Genomic DNA, 23,385 nt, shown 5'->3' on the forward strand with positions numbered 1-23,385 from the left:
TTATCAAGTGTTACCATGTCTGTTATCATATGTTAACACGTGTTAGCATAGGTAGGTAAGGTTGGTATTTACTTCATTAATCCCCGCGATGAAATTGTTTCACTACAGCAGCATACAGAAGCAACAAGATAATAATAGAAATAAAAGAATAAAATAATAGAACAGAATAGAATATAGAAAACAATAACATAGGTGTTATCATGTGTTGCCATGTCTGTTTTCACGTGGTCCCATCTGTTATACGATGTGTCAACATATGTAACCATGTGTTAACATGTGTTTCCACCTGTTACCATGTGTTACCATGTGTTATCATGTATTCACATTTGTTAACATGTTTTACCATGTGTTACCATGTCTGTTATCATGTGTTATCATGTGTTACCATGTGTTATCATCTGTGTTATCATGCTAGTGTGTGTTGCCATGTCATCACGTGTTACCATGTGTTACCATGTGTGTTATCATGTGTTACCATGTGTTATCATGTGTTACCACGTGTGCTATCATGTGTTACCATCTGTTATCATGTATTTCCATTTGTCATCATGTGTTTCCATGTGTTACCATGCGTTATCATGCGTGTTATCATGTGTTGCCATGTTACCATGTGATACCATGTGTTAACATGTGTTATCATGTGATACCATCTGTGTTGTCATGTGTTACCATGTGTGTTATCATGCGTTACCATGTGTGTTTTCATGTTTACCATGTGTTATCATGTGTTCCCATCTGTTATAACGTGTTACCATGTGTAATCATGTTATACCATGTCTGTTATCATGTGTTACCACGTGTTACCATGATTGTTATCAGGCGTTACCATGTGTTACCACGTGGTACCATGCGTTACCATGTGTTATCACGTACTACCATGTGTTTACCACGTGGTACTATGGGTTACCATTTGTTACCATGTGTTATAATGTGTTTCCATGTGATACCGTGTGTTGTCATGCGTTACCATGTTATCCTGTGTGTTATCGTGTGGTACAATGTGTTACCGTGTGTTATCATTTGTTATCATGTGTTACCATGTGTTACAATGTGTGAACACGTGTTACCATGTGTTTTATCATGTGTTACCATGTGATACTGTGTTACCATGTGTTTTATAATGTGTTATCATGTTACCATGTGATACTGTGTGTTACCATGTGTAAACATGTGTTATAGTCTTACCATGTCTATTATCATGTGTTACCACGTGTTTCCATGTGTTACCATGTGTTAACATGTTATCATGTGTTACCATGTGCTATCATGTGTTAACATGTGTTATCATGTGATACCATCTGTGTTGTCATGTGTTACCATGTGTGTTGTCATGTGTTACCATGTGTTATCATGTGTTACCATCTGTGTTGTCATGTGTTACCATGTGTGTCATCATGTGTAACCATGTGTTATTATGTCTTACCATGTGTTATCATGTGTTACCATGTCTGTTATCACGTGGTCCCATCTCTGTTATCATGTGTTACCATGCGTATTATCACGTGTTACCATGTGTTATCATGTTTTACCATGTCTGTTAACATGTGTTTCCACGTATTACCATGAGTGTTATCAGGCGTTACCGTGTTACCATGTGTTACCATGTGTTACCATTTGTTACCACTTGGTACCATGGGTTCCCATATGTTACCACATTGTACCATGTGTTACCATGTGCTACCATGTTATCACGTGTTACCATCTGTGTTATCATGTGTTATCGTGTTTGTTATCGTGTGGTACAATGTGTTACCATGTGTTACCACGTGTTATCATGTGTTATCATGTGTTGCCATGTGTGTCATCATGTGTTACCACGTGTTATCATGTGTTGCCATCTGTGTTATCGTGTTAGCGTGTGTTGCCATGTCATCATGTGTTACCATGTGTTACCATGTGTTTCCATGTCAGTTATCATATTTTACCACATGTTACCATGTGTTATCATGTATTACCATGTTTTAACATGTGTTACCATCTGTGTTATCATGTTTCCATCTGTCATCATTTGTTACCATGTGTTACCATTTGTTATCAAGTGTTACCATGTCTGTTATCATATGTTAACACGTGTTAGCATAGGTAGGTAAGGTTGGTATTTACTTCATTAATCCCCGCGATGAAATTGTTTCACTACAGCAGCATACAGAAGCAACAAGATAATAATAGAAATAAAAGAATAAAATAATAGAACAGAATAGAATATAGAAAACAATAACATAGGTGTTATCATGTGTTGCCATGTCTGTTTTCACGTGGTCCCATCTGTTATACGATGTGTCAACATATGTAACCATGTGTTAACATGTGTTTCCACCTGTTACCATGTGTTACCATGTGTTATCATGTATTCACATTTGTTAACATGTTTTACCATGTGTTACCATGTCTGTTATCATGTGTTATCATGTGTTACCATGTGTTATCATCTGTGTTATCATGCTAGTGTGTGTTGCCATGTCATCACGTGTTACCATGTGTTACCATGTGTGTTATCATGTGTTACCATGTGTTATCATGTGTTACCACGTGTGCTATCATGTGTTACCATCTGTTATCATGTATTTCCATTTGTCATCATGTGTTTCCATGTGTTACCATGCGTTATCATGCGTGTTATCATGTGTTGCCATGTTACCATGTGATACCATGTGTTAACATGTGTTATCATGTGATACCATCTGTGTTGTCATGTGTTACCATGTGTGTTATCATGCGTTACCATGTGTGTTTTCATGTTTACCATGTGTTATCATGTGTTCCCATCTGTTATAACGTGTTACCATGTGTAATCATGTTATACCATGTCTGTTATCATGTGTTACCACGTGTTACCATGATTGTTATCAGGCGTTACCATGTGTTACCACGTGGTACCATGCGTTACCATGTGTTATCACGTACTACCATGTGTTTACCACGTGGTACTATGGGTTACCATTTGTTACCATGTGTTATAATGTGTTTCCATGTGATACCGTGTGTTGTCATGCGTTACCATGTTATCCTGTGTGTTATCGTGTGGTACAATGTGTTACCGTGTGTTATCATTTGTTATCATGTGTTACCATGTGTTACAATGTGTGAACACGTGTTACCATGTGTTTTATCATGTGTTACCATGTGATACTGTGTTACCATGTGTTTTATAATGTGTTATCATGTTACCATGTGATACTGTGTGTTACCATGTGTAAACATGTGTTATAGTCTTACCATGTCTATTATCATGTGTTACCACGTGTTTCCATGTGTTACCATGTGTTAACATGTTATCATGTGTTACCATGTGCTATAATGTGTTAACATGTGTTATCATGTGATACCATCTGTGTTGTCATGTGTTACCATGTGTGTTGTCATGTGTTACCATGTGTTATCATGTGTTACCATCTGTGTTGTCATGTGTTACCATGTGTGTCATCATGTGTAACCATGTGTTATTATGTCTTACCATGTGTTATCATGTGTTACCATGTCTGTTATCACGTGGTCCCATCTCTGTTATCATGTGTTACCATGCGTATTATCACGTGTTACCATGTGTTATCATGTTTTACCATGTCTGTTAACATGTGTTTCCACGTATTACCATGAGTGTTATCAGGCGTTACCGTGTTACCATGTGTTACCATGTGTTACCATTTGTTACCACTTGGTACCATGGGTTCCCATATGTTACCACATTGTACCATGTGTTACCATGTGCTACCATGTTATCACGTGTTACCATCTGTGTTATCATGTGTTATCGTGTTTGTTATCGTGTGGTACAATGTGTTACCATGTGTTACCACGTGTTATCATGTGTTATCATGTGTTGCCATGTGTGTCATCATGTGTTACCACGTGTTATCATGTGTTGCCATCTGTGTTATCGTGTTAGCGTGTGTTGCCATGTCATCATGTGTTACCATGTGTTACCATGTGTTTCCATGTCAGTTATCATATTTTACCACATGTTACCATGTGTTATCATGTATTACCATGTTTTAACATGTGTTACCATCTGTGTTATCATGTTTCCATCTGTCATCATTTGTTACCATGTGTTACCATTTGTTATCAAGTGTTACCATGTCTGTTATCATATGTTAACACGTGTTAGCATAGGTAGGTAAGGTTGGTATTTACTTCATTAATCCCCGCGATGAAATTGTTTCACTACAGCAGCATACAGAAGCAACAAGATAATAATAGAAATAAAAGAATAAAATAATAGAACAGAATAGAATATAGAAAACAATAACATAGGTGTTATCATGTGTTGCCATGTCTGTTTTCACGTGGTCCCATCTGTTATACGATGTGTCAACATATGTAACCATGTGTTAACATGTGTTTCCACCTGTTACCATGTGTTACCATGTGTTATCATGTATTCACATTTGTTAACATGTTTTACCATGTGTTACCATGTCTGTTATCATGTGTTATCATGTGTTACCATGTGTTATCATGTGTTGCCATCTGTGTTATCATGCTAGTGTGTGTTGCCATGTCATCACGTGTTACCATGTGTTACCATGTGTGTTATCATTTGTTACCATGTGTTATCATGTGTTACCACGTGTGCTATCATGTGTTACCATCTGTTATCATGTATTTCCATTTGTCATCATGTGTTTCCATGTGTTACCATGCGTTATCATGCGTGTTATCATGTGTTGCCATGTTACCATGTGATACCATGTGTTAACATGTGTTATCATGTGATACCATCTGTGTTGTCATGTGTTACCATGTGTGTTATCATGCGTTACCATGTGTGTTTTCATGTTTACCATGTGTTATCATGTGTTCCCATCTGTTATAACGTGTTACCATGTGTAATCATGTTATACCATGTCTGTTATCATGTGTTACCACGTGTTACCATGATTGTTATCAGGCGTTACCATGTGTTACCACGTGGTACCATGCGTTACCATGTGTTATCACGTACTACCATGTGTTTACCACGTGGTACTATGGGTTACCATTTGTTACCATGTGTTATAATGTGTTTCCATGTGATACCGTGTGTTGTCATGCGTTACCATGTTATCCTGTGTGTTATCGTGTGGTACAATGTGTTACCGTGTGTTATCATTTGTTATCATGTGTTACCATGTGTTACAATGTGTGAACACGTGTTACCATGTGTTTTATCATGTGTTACCATGTGATACTGTGTTACCATGTGTTTTATAATGTGTTATCATGTTACCATGTGATACTGTGTGTTACCATGTGTAAACATGTGTTATAGTCTTACCATGTCTATTATCATGTGTTACTACGTGTTTCCATGTGTTACCATGTGTTAACATGTTATCATGTGTTACCATGTGCTATCATGTGTTAACATGTGTTATCATGTGATACCATCTGTGTTGTCATGTGTTACCATGTGTGTTGTCATGTGTTACCATGTGTTATCATGTGTTACCATCTGTGTTGTCATGTGTTACCATGTGTGTCATCATGTGTAACCATGTGTTATTATGTCTTACCATGTGTTATCATGTGTTACCATGTCTGTTATCACGTGGTCCCATCTCTGTTATCATGTGTTACCATGCGTATTATCACGTGTTACCATGTGTTATCATGTTTTACCATGTCTGTTAACATGTGTTTCCACGTATTACCATGAGTGTTATCAGGCGTTACCGTGTTACCATGTGTTACCATTTGTTACCACTTGGTACCATGGGTTCCCATATGTTACCACATTGTACCATGTGTTACCATGTGCTACCATGTTATCACGTGTTACCATCTGTGTTATCATGTGTTATCGTGTTTGTTATCGTGTGGTACAATGTGTTACCATGTGTTACCACGTGTTATCATGTGTTATCATGTGTTGCCATGTGTGTCATCATGTGTTACCACGTGTTATCATGTGTTGCCATCTGTGTTATCGTGTTAGCGTGTGTTGCCATGTCATCATGTGTTACCATGTGTTACCATGTGTTTCCATGTCAGTTATCATATTTTACCACATGTTACCATGTGTTATCATGTATTACCATGTTTTAACATGTGTTACCATCTGTGTTATCATGTTTCCATCTGTCATCATTTGTTACCATGTGTTACCATTTGTTATCAAGTGTTACCATGTCTGTTATCATATGTTAACACGTGTTAGCATAGGTAGGTAAGGTTGGTATTTACTTCATTAATCCCCGCGATGAAATTGTTTCACTACAGCAGCATACAGAAGCAACAAGATAATAATAGAAATAAAAGAATAAAATAATAGAACAGAATAGAATATAGAAAACAATAACATAGGTGTTATCATGTGTTGCCATGTCTGTTTTCACGTGGTCCCATCTGTTATACGATGTGTCAACATATGTAACCATGTGTTAACATGTGTTTCCACCTGTTACCATGTGTTACCATGTGTTATCATGTATTCACATTTGTTAACATGTTTTACCATGTGTTACCATGTCTGTTATCATGTGTTATCATGTGTTACCATGTGTTATCATGTGTTGCCATCTGTGTTATCATGCTAGTGTGTGTTGCCATGTCATCACGTGTTACCATGTGTTACCATGTGTGTTATCATGTGTTACCATGTGTTATCATGTGTTACCACGTGTGCTATCATGTGTTACCATCTGTTATCATGTATTTCCATTTGTCATCATGTGTTTCCATGTGTTACCATGCGTTATCATGCGTGTTATCATGTGTTGCCATGTTACCATGTGATACCATGTGTTAACATGTGTTATCATGTGATACCATCTGTGTTGTCATGTGTTACCATGTGTGTTATCATGCGTTACCATGTGTGTTTTCATGTTTACCATGTGTTATCATGTGTTCCCATCTGTTATAACGTGTTACCATGTGTAATCATGTTATACCATGTCTGTTATCATGTGTTACCACGTGTTACCATGATTGTTATCAGGCGTTACCATGTGTTACCACGTGGTACCATGCGTTACCATGTGTTATCACGTACTACCATGTGTTTACCACGTGGTACTATGGGTTACCATTTGTTACCATGTGTTATAATGTGTTTCCATGTGATACCGTGTGTTGTCATGCGTTACCATGTTATCCTGTGTGTTATCGTGTGGTACAATGTGTTACCGTGTGTTATCATTTGTTATCATGTGTTACCATGTGTTACAATGTGTGAACACGTGTTACCATGTGTTTTATCATGTGTTACCATGTGATACTGTGTTACCATGTGTTTTATAATGTGTTATCATGTTACCATGTGATACTGTGTGTTACCATGTGTAAACATGTGTTATAGTCTTACCATGTCTATTATCATGTGTTACCACGTGTTTCCATGTGTTACCATGTGTTAACATGTTATCATGTGTTACCATGTGCTATCATGTGTTAACATGTGTTATCATGTGATACCATCTGTGTTGTCATGTGTTACCATGTGTGTTGTCATGTGTTACCATGTGTTATCATGTGTTACCATCTGTGTTGTCATGTGTTACCATGTGTGTCATCATGTGTAACCATGTGTTATTATGTCTTACCATGTGTTATCATGTGTTACCATGTCTGTTATCACGTGGTCCCATCTCTGTTATCATGTGTTACCATGCGTATTATCACGTGTTACCATGTGTTATCATGTTTTACCATGTCTGTTAACATGTGTTTCCACGTATTACCATGAGTGTTATCAGGCGTTACCGTGTTACCATGTGTTACCATGTGTTACCATTTGTTACCACTTGGTACCATGGGTTCCCATATGTTACCACATTGTACCATGTGTTACCATGTGCTACCATGTTATCACGTGTTACCATCTGTGTTATCATGTGTTATCGTGTTTGTTATCGTGTGGTACAATGTGTTACCATGTGTTACCACGTGTTATCATGTGTTATCATGTGTTGCCATGTGTGTCATCATGTGTTACCACGTGTTATCATGTGTTGCCATCTGTGTTATCGTGTTAGCGTGTGTTGCCATGTCATCATGTGTTACCATGTGTTACCATGTGTTTCCATGTCAGTTATCATATTTTACCACATGTTACCATGTGTTATCATGTATTACCATGTTTTAACATGTGTTACCATCTGTGTTATCATGTTTCCATCTGTCATCATTTGTTACCATGTGTTACCATTTGTTATCAAGTGTTACCATGTCTGTTATCATATGTTAACACGTGTTAGCATAGGTAGGTAAGGTTGGTATTTACTTCATTAATCCCCGCGATGAAATTGTTTCACTACAGCAGCATACAGAAGCAACAAGATAATAATAGAAATAAAAGAATAAAATAATAGAACAGAATAGAATATAAAAAACAATAACATAGGTGTTATCATGTGTTGCCATGTCTGTTTTCACGTGGTCCCATCTGTTATACGATGTGTCAACATATGTAACCATGTGTTAACATGTGTTTCCACCTGTTACCATGTGTTACCATGTGTTATCATGTATTCACATTTGTTAACATGTTTTACCATGTGTTACCATGTCTGTTATCATGTGTTATCATGTGTTACCATGTGTTATCATGTGTTGCCATCTGTGTTATCATGCTAGTGTGTGTTGCCATGTCATCACGTGTTACCATGTGTTACCATGTGTGTTATCATGTGTTACCATGTGTTATCATGTGTTACCACGTGTGCTATCATGTGTTACCATCTGTTATCATGTATTTCCATTTGTCATCATGTGTTTCCATGTGTTACCATGCGTTATCATGCGTGTTATCATGTGTTGCCATGTTACCATGTGATACCATGTGTTAACATGTGTTATCATGTGATACCATCTGTGTTGTCATGTGTTACCATGTGTGTTATCATGCGTTACCATGTGTGTTTTCATGTTTACCATGTGTTATCATGTGTTCCCATCTGTTATAACGTGTTACCATGTGTAATCATGTTATACCATGTCTGTTATCATGTGTTACCACGTGTTACCATGATTGTTATCAGGCGTTACCATGTGTTACCACGTGGTACCATGCGTTACCATGTGTTATCACGTACTACCATGTGTTTACCACGTGGTACTATGGGTTACCATTTGTTACCATGTGTTATAATGTGTTTCCATGTGATACCGTGTGTTGTCATGCGTTACCATGTTATCCTGTGTGTTATCGTGTGGTACAATGTGTTACCGTGTGTTATCATTTGTTATCATGTGTTACCATGTGTTACAATGTGTGAACACGTGTTACCATGTGTTTTATCATGTGTTACCATGTGATACTGTGTTACCATGTGTTTTATAATGTGTTATCATGTTACCATGTGATACTGTGTGTTACCATGTGTAAACATGTGTTATAGTCTTACCATGTCTATTATCATGTGTTACCACGTGTTTCCATGTGTTACCATGTGTTAACATGTTATCATGTGTTACCATGTGCTATCATGTGTTAACATGTGTTATCATGTGATACCATCTGTGTTGTCATGTGTTACCATGTGTGTTGTCATGTGTTACCATGTGTTATCATGTGTTACCATCTGTGTTGTCATGTGTTACCATGTGTGTCATCATGTGTAACCATGTGTTATTATGTCTTACCATGTGTTATCATGTGTTACCATGTCTGTTATCACGTGGTCCCATCTCTGTTATCATGTGTTACCATGCGTATTATCACGTGTTACCATGTGTTATCATGTTTTACCATGTCTGTTAACATGTGTTTCCACGTATTACCATGAGTGTTATCAGGCGTTACCGTGTTACCATGTGTTACCATGTGTTACCATTTGTTACCACTTGGTACCATGGGTTCCCATATGTTACCACATTGTACCATGTGTTACCATGTGCTACCATGTTATCACGTGTTACCATCTGTGTTATCATGTGTTATCGTGTTTGTTATCGTGTGGTACAATGTGTTACCATGTGTTACCACGTGTTATCATGTGTTATCATGTGTTGCCATGTGTGTCATCATGTGTTACCACGTGTTATCATGTGTTGCCATCTGTGTTATCGTGTTAGCGTGTGTTGCCATGTCATCATGTGTTACCATGTGTTACCATGTGTTTCCATGTCAGTTATCATATTTTACCACATGTTACCATGTGTTATCATGTATTACCATGTTTTAACATGTGTTACCATCTGTGTTATCATGTTTCCATCTGTCATCATTTGTTACCATGTGTTACCATTTGTTATCAAGTGTTACCATGTCTGTTATCATATGTTAACACGTGTTAGCATAGGTAGGTAAGGTTGGTATTTACTTCATTAATCCCCGCGATGAAATTGTTTCACTACAGCAGCATACAGAAGCAACAAGATAATAATAGAAATAAAAGAATAAAATAATAGAACAGAATAGAATATAAAAAACAATAACATAGGTGTTATCATGTGTTGCCATGTCTGTTTTCACGTGGTCCCATCTGTTATACGATGTGTCAACATATGTAACCATGTGTTAACATGTGTTTCCACCTGTTACCATGTGTTACCATGTGTTATCATGTATTCACATTTGTTAACATGTTTTACCATGTGTTACCATGTCTGTTATCATGTGTTATCATGTGTTACCATGTGTTATCATGTGTTGCCATCTGTGTTATCATGCTAGTGTGTGTTGCCATGTCATCACGTGTTACCATGTGTTACCATGTGTGTTATCATGTGTTACCATGTGTTATCATGTGTTACCACGTGTGCTATCATGTGTTACCATCTGTTATCATGTATTTCCATTTGTCATCATGTGTTTCCATGTGTTACCATGCGTTATCATGCGTGTTATCATGTGTTGCCATGTTACCATGTGATACCATGTGTTAACATGTGTTATCATGTGATACCATCTGTGTTGTCATGTGTTACCATGTGTGTTATCATGCGTTACCATGTGTGTTTTCATGTTTACCATGTGTTATCATGTGTTCCCATCTGTTATAACGTGTTACCATGTGTAATCATGTTATACCATGTCTGTTATCATGTGTTACCACGTGTTACCATGATTGTTATCAGGCGTTACCATGTGTTACCACGTGGTACCATGCGTTACCATGTGTTATCACGTACTACCATGTGTTTACCACGTGGTACTATGGGTTACCATTTGTTACCATGTGTTATAATGTGTTTCCATGTGATACCGTGTGTTGTCATGCGTTACCATGTTATCCTGTGTGTTATCGTGTGGTACAATGTGTTACCGTGTGTTATCATTTGTTATCATGTGTTACCATGTGTTACAATGTGTGAACACGTGTTACCATGTGTTTTATCATGTGTTACCATGTGATACTGTGTTACCATGTGTTTTATAATGTGTTATCATGTTACCATGTGATACTGTGTGTTACCATGTGTAAACATGTGTTATAGTCTTACCATGTCTATTATCATGTGTTACCACGTGTTTCCATGTGTTACCATGTGTTAACATGTTATCATGTGTTACCATGTGCTATCATGTGTTAACATGTGTTATCATGTGATACCATCTGTGTTGTCATGTGTTACCATGTGTGTTGTCATGTGTTACCATGTGTTATCATGTGTTACCATCTGTGTTGTCATGTGTTACCATGTGTGTCATCATGTGTAACCATGTGTTATTATGTTTTACCATGTGTTATCATGTGTTACCATGTCAGTTATCACGTGGTCCCATCTCTGTTATCATGTGTTACCATGCGTATTATCACGTGTTACCATGTGTTATCATGTTTTACCATGTCTGTTAACATGTGTTTCCACGTATTACCATGAGTGTTATCAGGCGTTACCGTGTTACCATGTGTTACCATGTGTTACCATTTGTTACCACTTGGTACCATGGGTTCCCATATGTTACCACATTGTACCATGTGTTACCATGTGCTACCATGTTATCACGTGTTACCATCTGTGTTATCATGTGTTATCGTGTTTGTTATCGTGTGGTACAATGTGTTACCATGTGTTACCACGTGTTATCATGTGTTATCATGTGTTGCCATGTGTGTCATCATGTGTTACCACGTGTTATCATGTGTTGCCATCTGTGTTTTCGTGTTAGCGTGTGTTGCCATGTCATCATGTGTTACCATGTGTTACCATGTGTTTCCATGTCAGTTATCATATTTTACCACATGTTACCATGTGTTATCATGTATTACCATGTTTTAACATGTGTTACCATCTCTGTTATCATGTTTCCATCTGTCATCATTTGTTACCATGTGTTACCATTTGTTATCAAGTGTTACCATGTCTGTTATCATATGTTAACACGTGTTAGCATAGGTAGGTAAGGTTGGTATTTACTTCATTAATCCCCGCGATGAAATTGTTTCACTACAGCAGCATACAGAAGCAACAAGATAATAATAGAAATAAAAGAATAAAATAATAGAACAGAATAGAATATAGAAAACAATAACATAGGTGTTATCATGTGTTGCCATGTCTGTTTTCACGTGGTCCCATCTGTTATACGATGTGTCAACATATGTAACCATGTGTTAACATGTGTTTCCACCTGTTACCATGTGTTACCATGTGTTATCATGTATTCACATTTGTTAACATGTTTTACCATGTGTTACCATGTCTGTTATCATGTGTTATCATGTGTTACCATGTGTTATCATGTGTTGCCATCTGTGTTATCATGCTAGTGTGTGTTGCCATGTCATCACGTGTTACCATGTGTTACCATGTGTGTTATCATGTGTTACCATGTGTTATCATGTGTTACCACGTGTGCTATCATGTGTTACCATCTGTTATCATGTATTTCCATTTGTCATCATGTGTTTCCATGTGTTACCATGCGTTATCATGCGTGTTATCATGTGTTGCCATGTTACCATGTGATACCATGTGTTAACATGTGTTATCATGTGATACCATCTGTGTTGTCATGTGTTACCATGTGTGTTATCATGCGTTACCATGTGTGTTTTCATGTTTACCATGTGTTATCATGTGTTCCCATCTGTTATAACGTGTTACCATGTGTAATCATGTTATACCATGTCTGTTATCATGTGTTACCACGTGTTACCATGATTGTTATCAGGCGTTACCATGTGTTACCACGTGGTACCATGCGTTACCATGTGTTATCACGTACTACCATGTGTTTACCACGTGGTACTATGGGTTACCATTTGTTACCATGTGTTATAATGTGTTTCCATGTGATACCGTGTGTTGTCATGCGTTACCATGTTATCCTGTGTGTTATCGTGTGGTACAATGTGTTACCGTGTGTTATCATTTGTTATCATGTGTTACCATGTGTTACAATGTGTGAACACGTGTTACCATGTGTTTTATCATGTGTTACCATGTGATACTGTGTTACCATGTGTTTTATAATGTGTTATCATGTTACCATGTGATACTGTGTGTTACCATGTGTAAACATGTGTTATAGTCTTACCATGTCTATTATCATGTGTTACCACGTGTTTCCATGTGTTACCATGTGTTAACATGTTATCATGTGTTACCATGTGCTATCATGTGTTAACATGTGTTATCATGTGATACCATCTGTGTTGTCATGTGTTACCATGTGTGTTGTCATGTGTTACCATGTGTTATCATGTGTTACCATCTGTGTTGTCATGTGTTACCATGTGTGTCATCATGTGTAACCATGTGTTATTATGTCTTACCATGTGTTATCATGTGTTACCATGTCTGTTATCACGTGGTCCCATCTCTGTTATCATGTGTTACCATGCGTATTATCACGTGTTACCATGTGTTATCATGTTTTACCATGTCTGTTAACATGTGTTTCCACGTATTACCATGAGTGTTATCAGGCGTTACCGTGTTACCATGTGTTACCATGTGTTACCATTTGTTACCACTTGGTACCATGGGTTCCCATATGTTACCACATTGTACCATGTGTTACCATGTGCTACCATGTTATCACGTGTTACCATCTGTGTTATCATGTGTTATCGTGTTTGTTATCGTGTGGTACAATGTGTTACCATGTGTTACCACGTGTTATCATGTGTTATCATGTGTTGCCATGTGTGTCATCATGTGTTACCACGTGTTATCATGTGTTGCCATCTGTGTTATCGTGTTAGCGTGTGTTGCCATGTCATCATGTGTTACCATGTGTTACCATGTGTTTCCATGTCAGTTATCATATTTTACCACATGTTACCATGTGTTATCATGTATTACCATGTTTTAACATGTGTTACCATCTGTGTTATCATGTTTCCATCTGTCATCATTTGTTAACATGTGTTACCATGTGTTATCATGTGTTACCATCTGTGTTGTCATGTGTTACCATGTGTGTCATCATGTGTAACCATGTGTTATTATGTTTTACCATGTGTTATCATGTGTTACCATGTCTGTTATCACGTGGTCCCATCTCTGTTATCATGTGTTACCATGCGTATTATCACGTGTTACCATGTGTTATCATGTTTTACCATGTCTGTTAACATGTGTTTCCACGTATTACCATGAGTGTTATCAGGCGTTACCGTGTTACCATGTGTTACCATGTGTTACCATTTGTTACCACTTGGTACCATGGGTTCCCATATGTTACCACATTGTACCATGTGTTACCATGTGCTACCATGTTATCACGTGTTACCATCTGTGTTATCATGTGTTATCGTGTTTGTTATCGTGTGGTACAATGTGTTACCATGTGTTACCACGTGTTATCATGTGTTATCATGTGTTGCCATGTGTGTCATCATGTGTTACCACGTGTTATCATGTGTTGCCATCTGTGTTTTCGTGTTAGCGTGTGTTGCCATGTCATCATGTGTTACCATGTGTTACCATGTGTTTCCATGTCAGTTATCATATTTTACCACATGTTACCATGTGTTATCATGTATTACCATGTTTTAACATGTGTTACCATCTCTGTTATCATGTTTCCATCTGTCATCATTTGTTACCATGTGTTACCATTTGTTATCAAGTGTTACCATGTCTGTTATCATATGTTAACACGTGTTAGCATAGGTAGGTAAGGTTGGTATTTACTTCATTAATCCCCGCGATGAAATTGTTTCACTACAGCAGCATACAGAAGCAACAAGATAATAATAGAAATAAAAGAATAAAATAATAGAACAGAATAGAATATAGAAAACAATAACATAGGTGTTATCATGTGTTGCCATGTCTGTTTTCACGTGGTCCCATCTGTTATACGATGTGTCAACATATGTAACCATGTGTTAACATGTGTTTCCACCTGTTACCATGTGTTACCATGTGTTATCATGTATTCACATTTGTTAACATGTTTTACCATGTGTTACCATGTCTGTTATCATGTGTTATCATGTGTTACCATGTGTTACAATGTGTGAACACGTGTTACCATGTGTTTTATCATGTGTTACCATGTGATACTGTGTTACCATGTGTTTTATAATGTGTTATCATGTTACCATGTGATACTGTGTGTTACCATGTGTAAACATGTGTTATAGTCTTACCATGTCTATTATCATGTGTTACCACGTGTTTCCATGTGTTACCATGTGTTAACATGTTATCATGTGTTACCATGTGCTATCATGTGTTAACATGTGTTATCATGTGATACCATCTGTGTTGTCATGTGTTACCATGTGTGTTGTCATGTGTTACCATGTGTTATCATGTGTTACCATCTGTGTTGTCATGTGTTACCATGTGTGTCATCATGTGTAACCATGTGTTATTATGTCTTACCATGTGTTATCATGTGTTACCATGTCTGTTATCACGTGGTCCCATCTCTGTTATCATGTGTTACCATGCGTATTATCACGTGTTACCATGTGTTATCATGTTTTACCATGTCTGTTAACATGTGTTTCCACGTATTACCATGAGTGTTATCAGGCGTTACCGTGTTACCATGTGTTACCATGTGTTACCATTTGTTACCACTTGGTACCATGGGTTCCCATATGTTACCACATTGTACCATGTGTTACCATGTGCTACCATGTTATCACGTGTTACCATCTGTGTTATCATGTGTTATCGTGTTTGTTATCGTGTGGTACAATGTGTTACCATGTGTTACCACGTGTTATCATGTGTTATCATGTGTTGCCATGTGTGTCATCATGTGTTACCACGTGTTATCATGTGTTGCCATCTGTGTTATCGTGTTAGCGTGTGTTGCCATGTCATCATGTGTTACCATGTGTTACCATGTGTTTCCATGTCAGTTATCATATTTTACCACATGTTACCATGTGTTATCATGTATTACCATGTTTTAACATGTGTTACCATCTGTGTTATCATGTTTCCATCTGTCATCATTTGTTAACATGTGTTACCATGTGTTATCATGTGTTACCATCTGTGTTGTCATGTGTTACCATGTGTGTCATCATGTGTAACCATGTGTTATTATGTTTTACCATGTGTTATCATGTGTTACCATGTCTGTTATCACGTGGTCCCATCTCTGTTATCATGTGTTACCATGCGTATTATCACGTGTTACCATGTGTTATCATGTTTTACCATGTCTGTTAACATGTGTTTCCACGTATTACCATGAGTGTTATCAGGCGTTACCGTGTTACCATGTGTTACCATGTGTTACCATTTGTTACCACTTGGTACCATGGGTTCCCATATGTTACCACATTGTACCATGTGTTACCATGTGCTACCATGTTATCACGTGTTACCATCTGTGTTATCATGTGTTATCGTGTTTGTTATCGTGTGGTACAATGTGTTACCATGTGTTACCACGTGTTATCATGTGTTATCATGTGTTGCCATGTGTGTCATCATGTGTTACCACGTGTTATCATGTGTTGCCATCTGTGTTTTCGTGTTAGCGTGTGTTGCCATGTCATCATGTGTTACCATGTGTTACCATGTGTTTCCATGTCAGTTATCATATTTTACCACATGTTACCATGTGTTATCATGTATTACCATGTTTTAACATGTGTTACCATCTCTGTTATCATGTTTCCATCTGTCATCATTTGTTACCATGTGTTACCATTTGTTATCAAGTGTTACCATGTCTGTTATCATATGTTAACACGTGTTAGCATAGGTAGGTAAGGTTGGTATTTACTTCATTAATCCCCGCGATGAAATTGTTTCACTACAGCAGCATACAGAAGCAACAAGATAATAATAGAAATAAAAGAATAAAATAATAGAACAGAATAGAATATAGAAAACAATAACATAGGTGTTATCATGTGTTGCCATGTCTGTTTTCACGTGGTCCCATCTGTTATACGATGTGTCAACATATGTAACCATGTGTTAACATGTGTTTCCACCTGTTACCATGTGTTACCATGTGTTATCATGTATTCACATTTGTTAACATGTTTTACCATGTGTTACCATGTCTGTTATCATGTGTTATCATGTGTTACCATGTGTTATCATGTGTTGCCATCTGTGTTATCATGCTAGTGTGTGTTGCCATGTCATCACGTGTTACCATGTGTTACCATGTGTGTTATCATGTGTTACCATGTGTTATCATGTGTTACCACGTGTGCTATCATGTGTTACCATCTGTTATCATGTATTTCCATTTGTCATCATGTGTTTCCATGTGTTACCATGCGTTATCATGCGTGTTATCATGTGTTGCCATGTTACCATGTGATACCATGTGTTAACATGTGTTATCATGTGATACCATCTGTGTTGTCATGTGTTACCATGTGTGTTATCATGCGTTACCATGTGTGTTTTCATGTTTACCATGTGTTATCATGTGTTCCCATCTGTTATAACGTGTTACCATGTGTAATCATGTTATACCATGTCTGTTATCATGTGTTACCACGTGTTACCATGATTGTTATCAGGCGTTACCATGTGTTACCACGTGGTACCATGCGTTACCATGTGTTATCACGTACTACCATGTGTTTACCACGTGGTACTATGGGTTACCATTTGTTACCATGTGTTATAATGTGTTTCCATGTGATACCGTGTGTTGTCATGCGTTACCATGTTATCCTGTGTGTTATCGTGTGGTACAATGTGTTACCGTGTGTTATCATTTGTTATCATGTGTTACCATGTGTTACAATGTGTGAACACGTGTTACCATGTGTTTTATCATGTGTTACCATGTGATACTGTGTTACCATGTGTTTTATAATGTGTTATCATGTTACCATGTGATACTGTGTGTTACCATGTGTAAACATGTGTTATAGTCTTACCATGTCTATTATCATGTGTTACCACGTGTTTCCATGTGTTACCATGTGTTAACATGTTATCATGTGTTACCATGTGCTATCATGTGTTAACATGTGTTATCATGTGATACCATCTGTGTTGTCATGTGTTACCATGTGTGTTGTCATGTGTTACCATGTGTTATCATGTGTTACCATCTGTGTTGTCATGTGTTACCATGTGTGTCATCATGTGTAACCATGTGTTATTATGTCTTACCATGTGTTATCATGTGTTACCATGTCTGTTATCACGTGGTCCCATCTCTGTTATCATGTGTTACCATGCGTATTATCACGTGTTACCATGTGTTATCATGTTTTACCATGTCTGTTAACATGTGTTTCCACGTATTACCATGAGTGTTATCAGGCGTTACCGTGTTACCATGTGTTACCATGTGTTACCATTTGTTACCACTTGGTACCATGGGTTCCCATATGTTACCACATTGTACCATGTGTTACCATGTGCTACCATGTTATCACGTGTTACCATCTGTGTTATCATGTGTTATCGTGTTTGTTATCGTGTGGTACAATGTGTTACCATGTGTTACCACGTGTTATCATGTGTTATCATGTGTTGCCATGTGTGTCATCATGTGTTACCACGTGTTATCATGTGTTGCCATCTGTGTTATCGTGTTAGCGTGTGTTGCCATGTCATCATGTGTTACCATGTGTTACCATGTGTTTCCATGTCAGTTATCATATTTTACCACATGTTACCATGTGTTATCATGTATTACCATGTTTTAACATGTGTTACCATCTGTGTTATCATGTTTCCATCTGTCATCATTTGTTAACATGTGTTACCATTTGTTATCAAGTGTTACCATGTCTGTTATCATATGTTAACACGTGTTAGCATAGGTAGGTAAGGTTGGTATTTACTTCATTAATCCCCGCGATGAAATTGTTTCACTACAGCAGCATACAGAAGCAACAAGATAATAATAGAAATAAAAGAATAAAATAATAGAACAGAATAGAATATAGAAAACAATAACATAGGTGTTATCATGTGTTGCCATGTCTGTTTTCACGTGGTCCCATCTGTTATACGATGTGTCAACATATGTAACCATGTGTTAACATGTGTTTCCACCTGTTACCATGTGTTACCATGTGTTATCATGTATTCACATTTGTTAACATGTTTTACCATGTGTTACCATGTCTGTTATCATGTGTTATCATGTGTTACCATGTGTTATCATGTGTTGCCATCTGTGTTATCATGCTAGTGTGTGTTGCCATGTCATCACGTGTTACCATGTGTTACCATGTGTGTTATCATGTGTTACCATGTGTTATCATGTGTTACCACGTGTGCTATCATGTGTTACCATCTGTTATCATGTATTTCCATTTGTCATCATGTGTTTCCATGTGTTACCATGCGTTATCATGCGTGTTATCATGTGTTGCCATGTTACCATGTGATACCATGTGTTAACATGTGTTATCATGTGATACCATCTGTGTTGTCATGTGTTACCATGTGTGTTATCATGCGTTACCATGTGTGTTTTCATGTTTACCATGTGTTATCATGTGTTCCCATCTGTTATAACGTGTTACCATGTGTAATCATGTTATACCATGTCTGTTATCATGTGTTACCACGTGTTACCATGATTGTTATCAGGCGTTACCATGTGTTACCACGTGGTACCATGCGTTACCATGTGTTATCACGTACTACCATGTGTTTACCACGTGGTACTATGGGTTACCATTTGTTACCATGTGTTATAATGTGTTTCCATGTGATACCGTGTGTTGTCATGCGTTACCATGTTATCCTGTGTGTTATCGTGTGGTACAATGTGTTACCGTGTGTTATCATTTGTTATCATGTGTTACCATGTGTTACAATGTGTGAACACGTGTTACCATGTGTTTTATCATGTGTTACCATGTGATACTGTGTTACCATGTGTTTTATAATGTGTTATCATGTTACCATGTGATACTGTGTGTTACCATGTGTAAACATGTGTTATAGTCTTACCATGTCTATTATCATGTGTTACCACGTGTTTCCATGTGTTACCATGTGTTAACATGTTATCATGTGTTACCATGTGCTATCATGTGTTAACATGTGTTATCATGTGATACCATCTGTGTTGTCATGTGTTACCATGTGTGTTGTCATGTGTTACCATGTGTTATCATGTGTTACCATCTGTGTTGTCATGTGTTACCATGTGTGTCATCATGTGTAACCATGTGTTATTATGTCTTACCATGTGTTATCATGTGTTACCATGTCTGTTATCACGTGGTCCCATCTCTGTTATCATGTGTTACCATGCGTATTATCACGTGTTACCATGTGTTATCATGTTTTACCATGTCTGTTAACATGTGTTTCCACGTATTACCATGAGTGTTATCAGGCGTTACCGTGTTACCATGTGTTACCATGTGTTACCATTTGTTACCACTTGGTACCATGGGTTCCCATATGTTACCACATTGTACCATGTGTTACCATGTGCTACCATGTTATCAATGTTACCATCTGTGTTATCATGTGTTATCGTGTTTGTTATCGTGTGGTACAATGTGTTACCATGTGTTACCACGTGTTATCATGTGTTATCATGTGTTGCCATGTGTGTCATCATGTGTTACCACGTGTTATCATGTGTTGCCATCTGTGTTTTCGTGTTAGCGTGTGTTGCCATGTCATCATGTGTTACCATGTGTTACCATGTGTTTCCATGTCAGTTATCATATTTTACCACATGTTACCATGTGTTATCATGTATTACCATGTTTTAACATGTGTTACCATCTGTGTTATCATGTTTCCATCTGTCATCATTTGTTACCATGTGTTACCATTTGTTATCAAGTGTTACCATGTCTGTTATCATATGTTAACACGTGTTAGCATAGGTAGGTAAGGTTGGTATTTACTTCATTAATCCCCGCGATGAAATTGTTTCACTACAGCAGCATACAGAAGCAACAAGATAATAATAGAAATAAAAGAATAAAATAATAGAACAGAATAGAATATAGAAAACAATAACATAGGTGTTATCATGTGTTGCCATGTCTGTTTTCACGTGGTCCCATCTGTTATACGATGTGTCAACATATGTAACCATGTGTTAACATGTGTTTCCACCTGTTACCATGTGTTACCATGTGTTATCATGTATTCACATTTGTTAACATGTTTTACCATGTGTTACCATGTCTGTTATCATGTGTTATCATGTGTTACCATGTGTTATCATGTGTTGCCATCTGTGTTATCATGCTAGTGTGTGTTGCCATGTCATCACGTGTTACCATGTGTTACCATGTGTGTTATCATGTGTTACCATGTGTTATCATGTGTTACCACGTGTGCTATCATGTGTTACCATCTGTTATCATGTATTTCCATTTGTCATCATGTGTTTCCATGTGTTACCATGCGTTATCATGCGTGTTATCATGTGTTGCCATGTTACCATGTGATACCATGTGTTAACATGTGTTATCATGTGATACCATCTGTGTTGTCATGTGTTACCATGTGTGTTATCATGCGTTACCATGTGTGTTTTCATGTTTACCATGTGTTATCATGTGTTCCCATCTGTTATAACGTGTTACCATGTGTAATCATGTTATACCATGTCTGTTATCATGTGTTACCACGTGTTACCATGATTGTTATCAGGCGTTACCATGTGTTACCACGTGGTACCATGCGTTACCATGTGTTATCACGTACTACCATGTGTTTACCACGTGGTACTATGGGTTACCATTTGTTACCATGTGTTATAATGTGTTTCCATGTGATACCGTGTGTTGTCATGCGTTACCATGTTATCCTGTGTGTTATCGTGTGGTACAATGTGTTACCGTGTGTTATCATTTGTTATCATGTGTTACCATGTGTTACAATGTGTGAACACGTGTTACCATGTGTTTTATCATGTGTTACCATGTGATACTGTGTTACCATGTGTTTTATAATGTGTTATCATGTTACCATGTGATACTGTGTGTTACCATGTGTAAACATGTGTTATAGTCTTACCATGTCTATTATCATGTGTTACCACGTGTTTCCATGTGTTACCATGTGTTAACATGTTATCATGTGTTACCATGTGCTATCATGTGTTAACATGTGTTATCATGTGATACCATCTGTGTTGTCATGTGTTACCATGTGTGTTGTCATGTGTTACCATGTGTTATCATGTGTTACCATCTGTGTTGTCATGTGTTACCATGTGTGTCATCATGTGTAACCATGTGTTATTATGTCTTACCATGTGTTATCATGTGTTACCATGTCTGTTATCACGTGGTCCCATCTCTGTTATCATGTGTTACCATGCGTATTATCACGTGTTACCATGTGTTATCATGTTTTACCATGTCTGTTAACATGTGTTTCCACGTATTACCATGAGTGTTATCAGGCGTTACCGTGTTACCATGTGTTACCATGTGTTACCATTTGTTACCACTTGGTACCATGGGTTCCCATATGTTACCACATTGTACCATGTGTTACCATGTGCTACCATGTTATCACGTGTTACCATCTGTGTTATCATGTGTTATCGTGTTTGTTATCGTGTGGTACAATGTGTTACCATGTGTTACCACGTGTTATCATGTGTTATCATGTGTTGCCATGTGTGTCATCATGTGTTACCACGTGTTATCATGTGTTGCCATCTGTGTTTTCGTGTTAGCGTGTGTTGCCATGTCATCATGTGTTACCATGTGTTACCATGTGTTTCCATGTCAGTTATCATATTTTACCACATGTTACCATGTGTTATCATGTATTACCATGTTTTAACATGTGTTACCATCTCTGTTATCATGTTTCCATCTGTCATCATTTGTTACCATGTGTTACCATTTGTTATCAAGTGTTACCATGTCTGTTATCATATGTTAACACGTGTTAGCATAGGTAGGTAAGGTTGGTATTTACTTCATTAATCCCCGCGATGAAATTGTTTCACTACAGCAGCATACAGAAGCAACAAGATAATAATAGAAATAAAAGAATAAAATAATAGAACAGAATAGAATATAGAAAACAATAACATAGGTGTTATCATGTGTTGCCATGTCTGTTTTCACGTGGTCCCATCTGTTATACGATGTGTCAACA

Source organism: Embiotoca jacksoni, unplaced genomic scaffold (assembly GCF_022577435.1).
Source record: "Embiotoca jacksoni isolate LCO1_2020_lvr unplaced genomic scaffold, fEmbJac1.0.p SCAF_115, whole genome shotgun sequence".
NCBI lineage: Eukaryota > Metazoa > Chordata > Actinopteri > Embiotocidae > Embiotoca > Embiotoca jacksoni.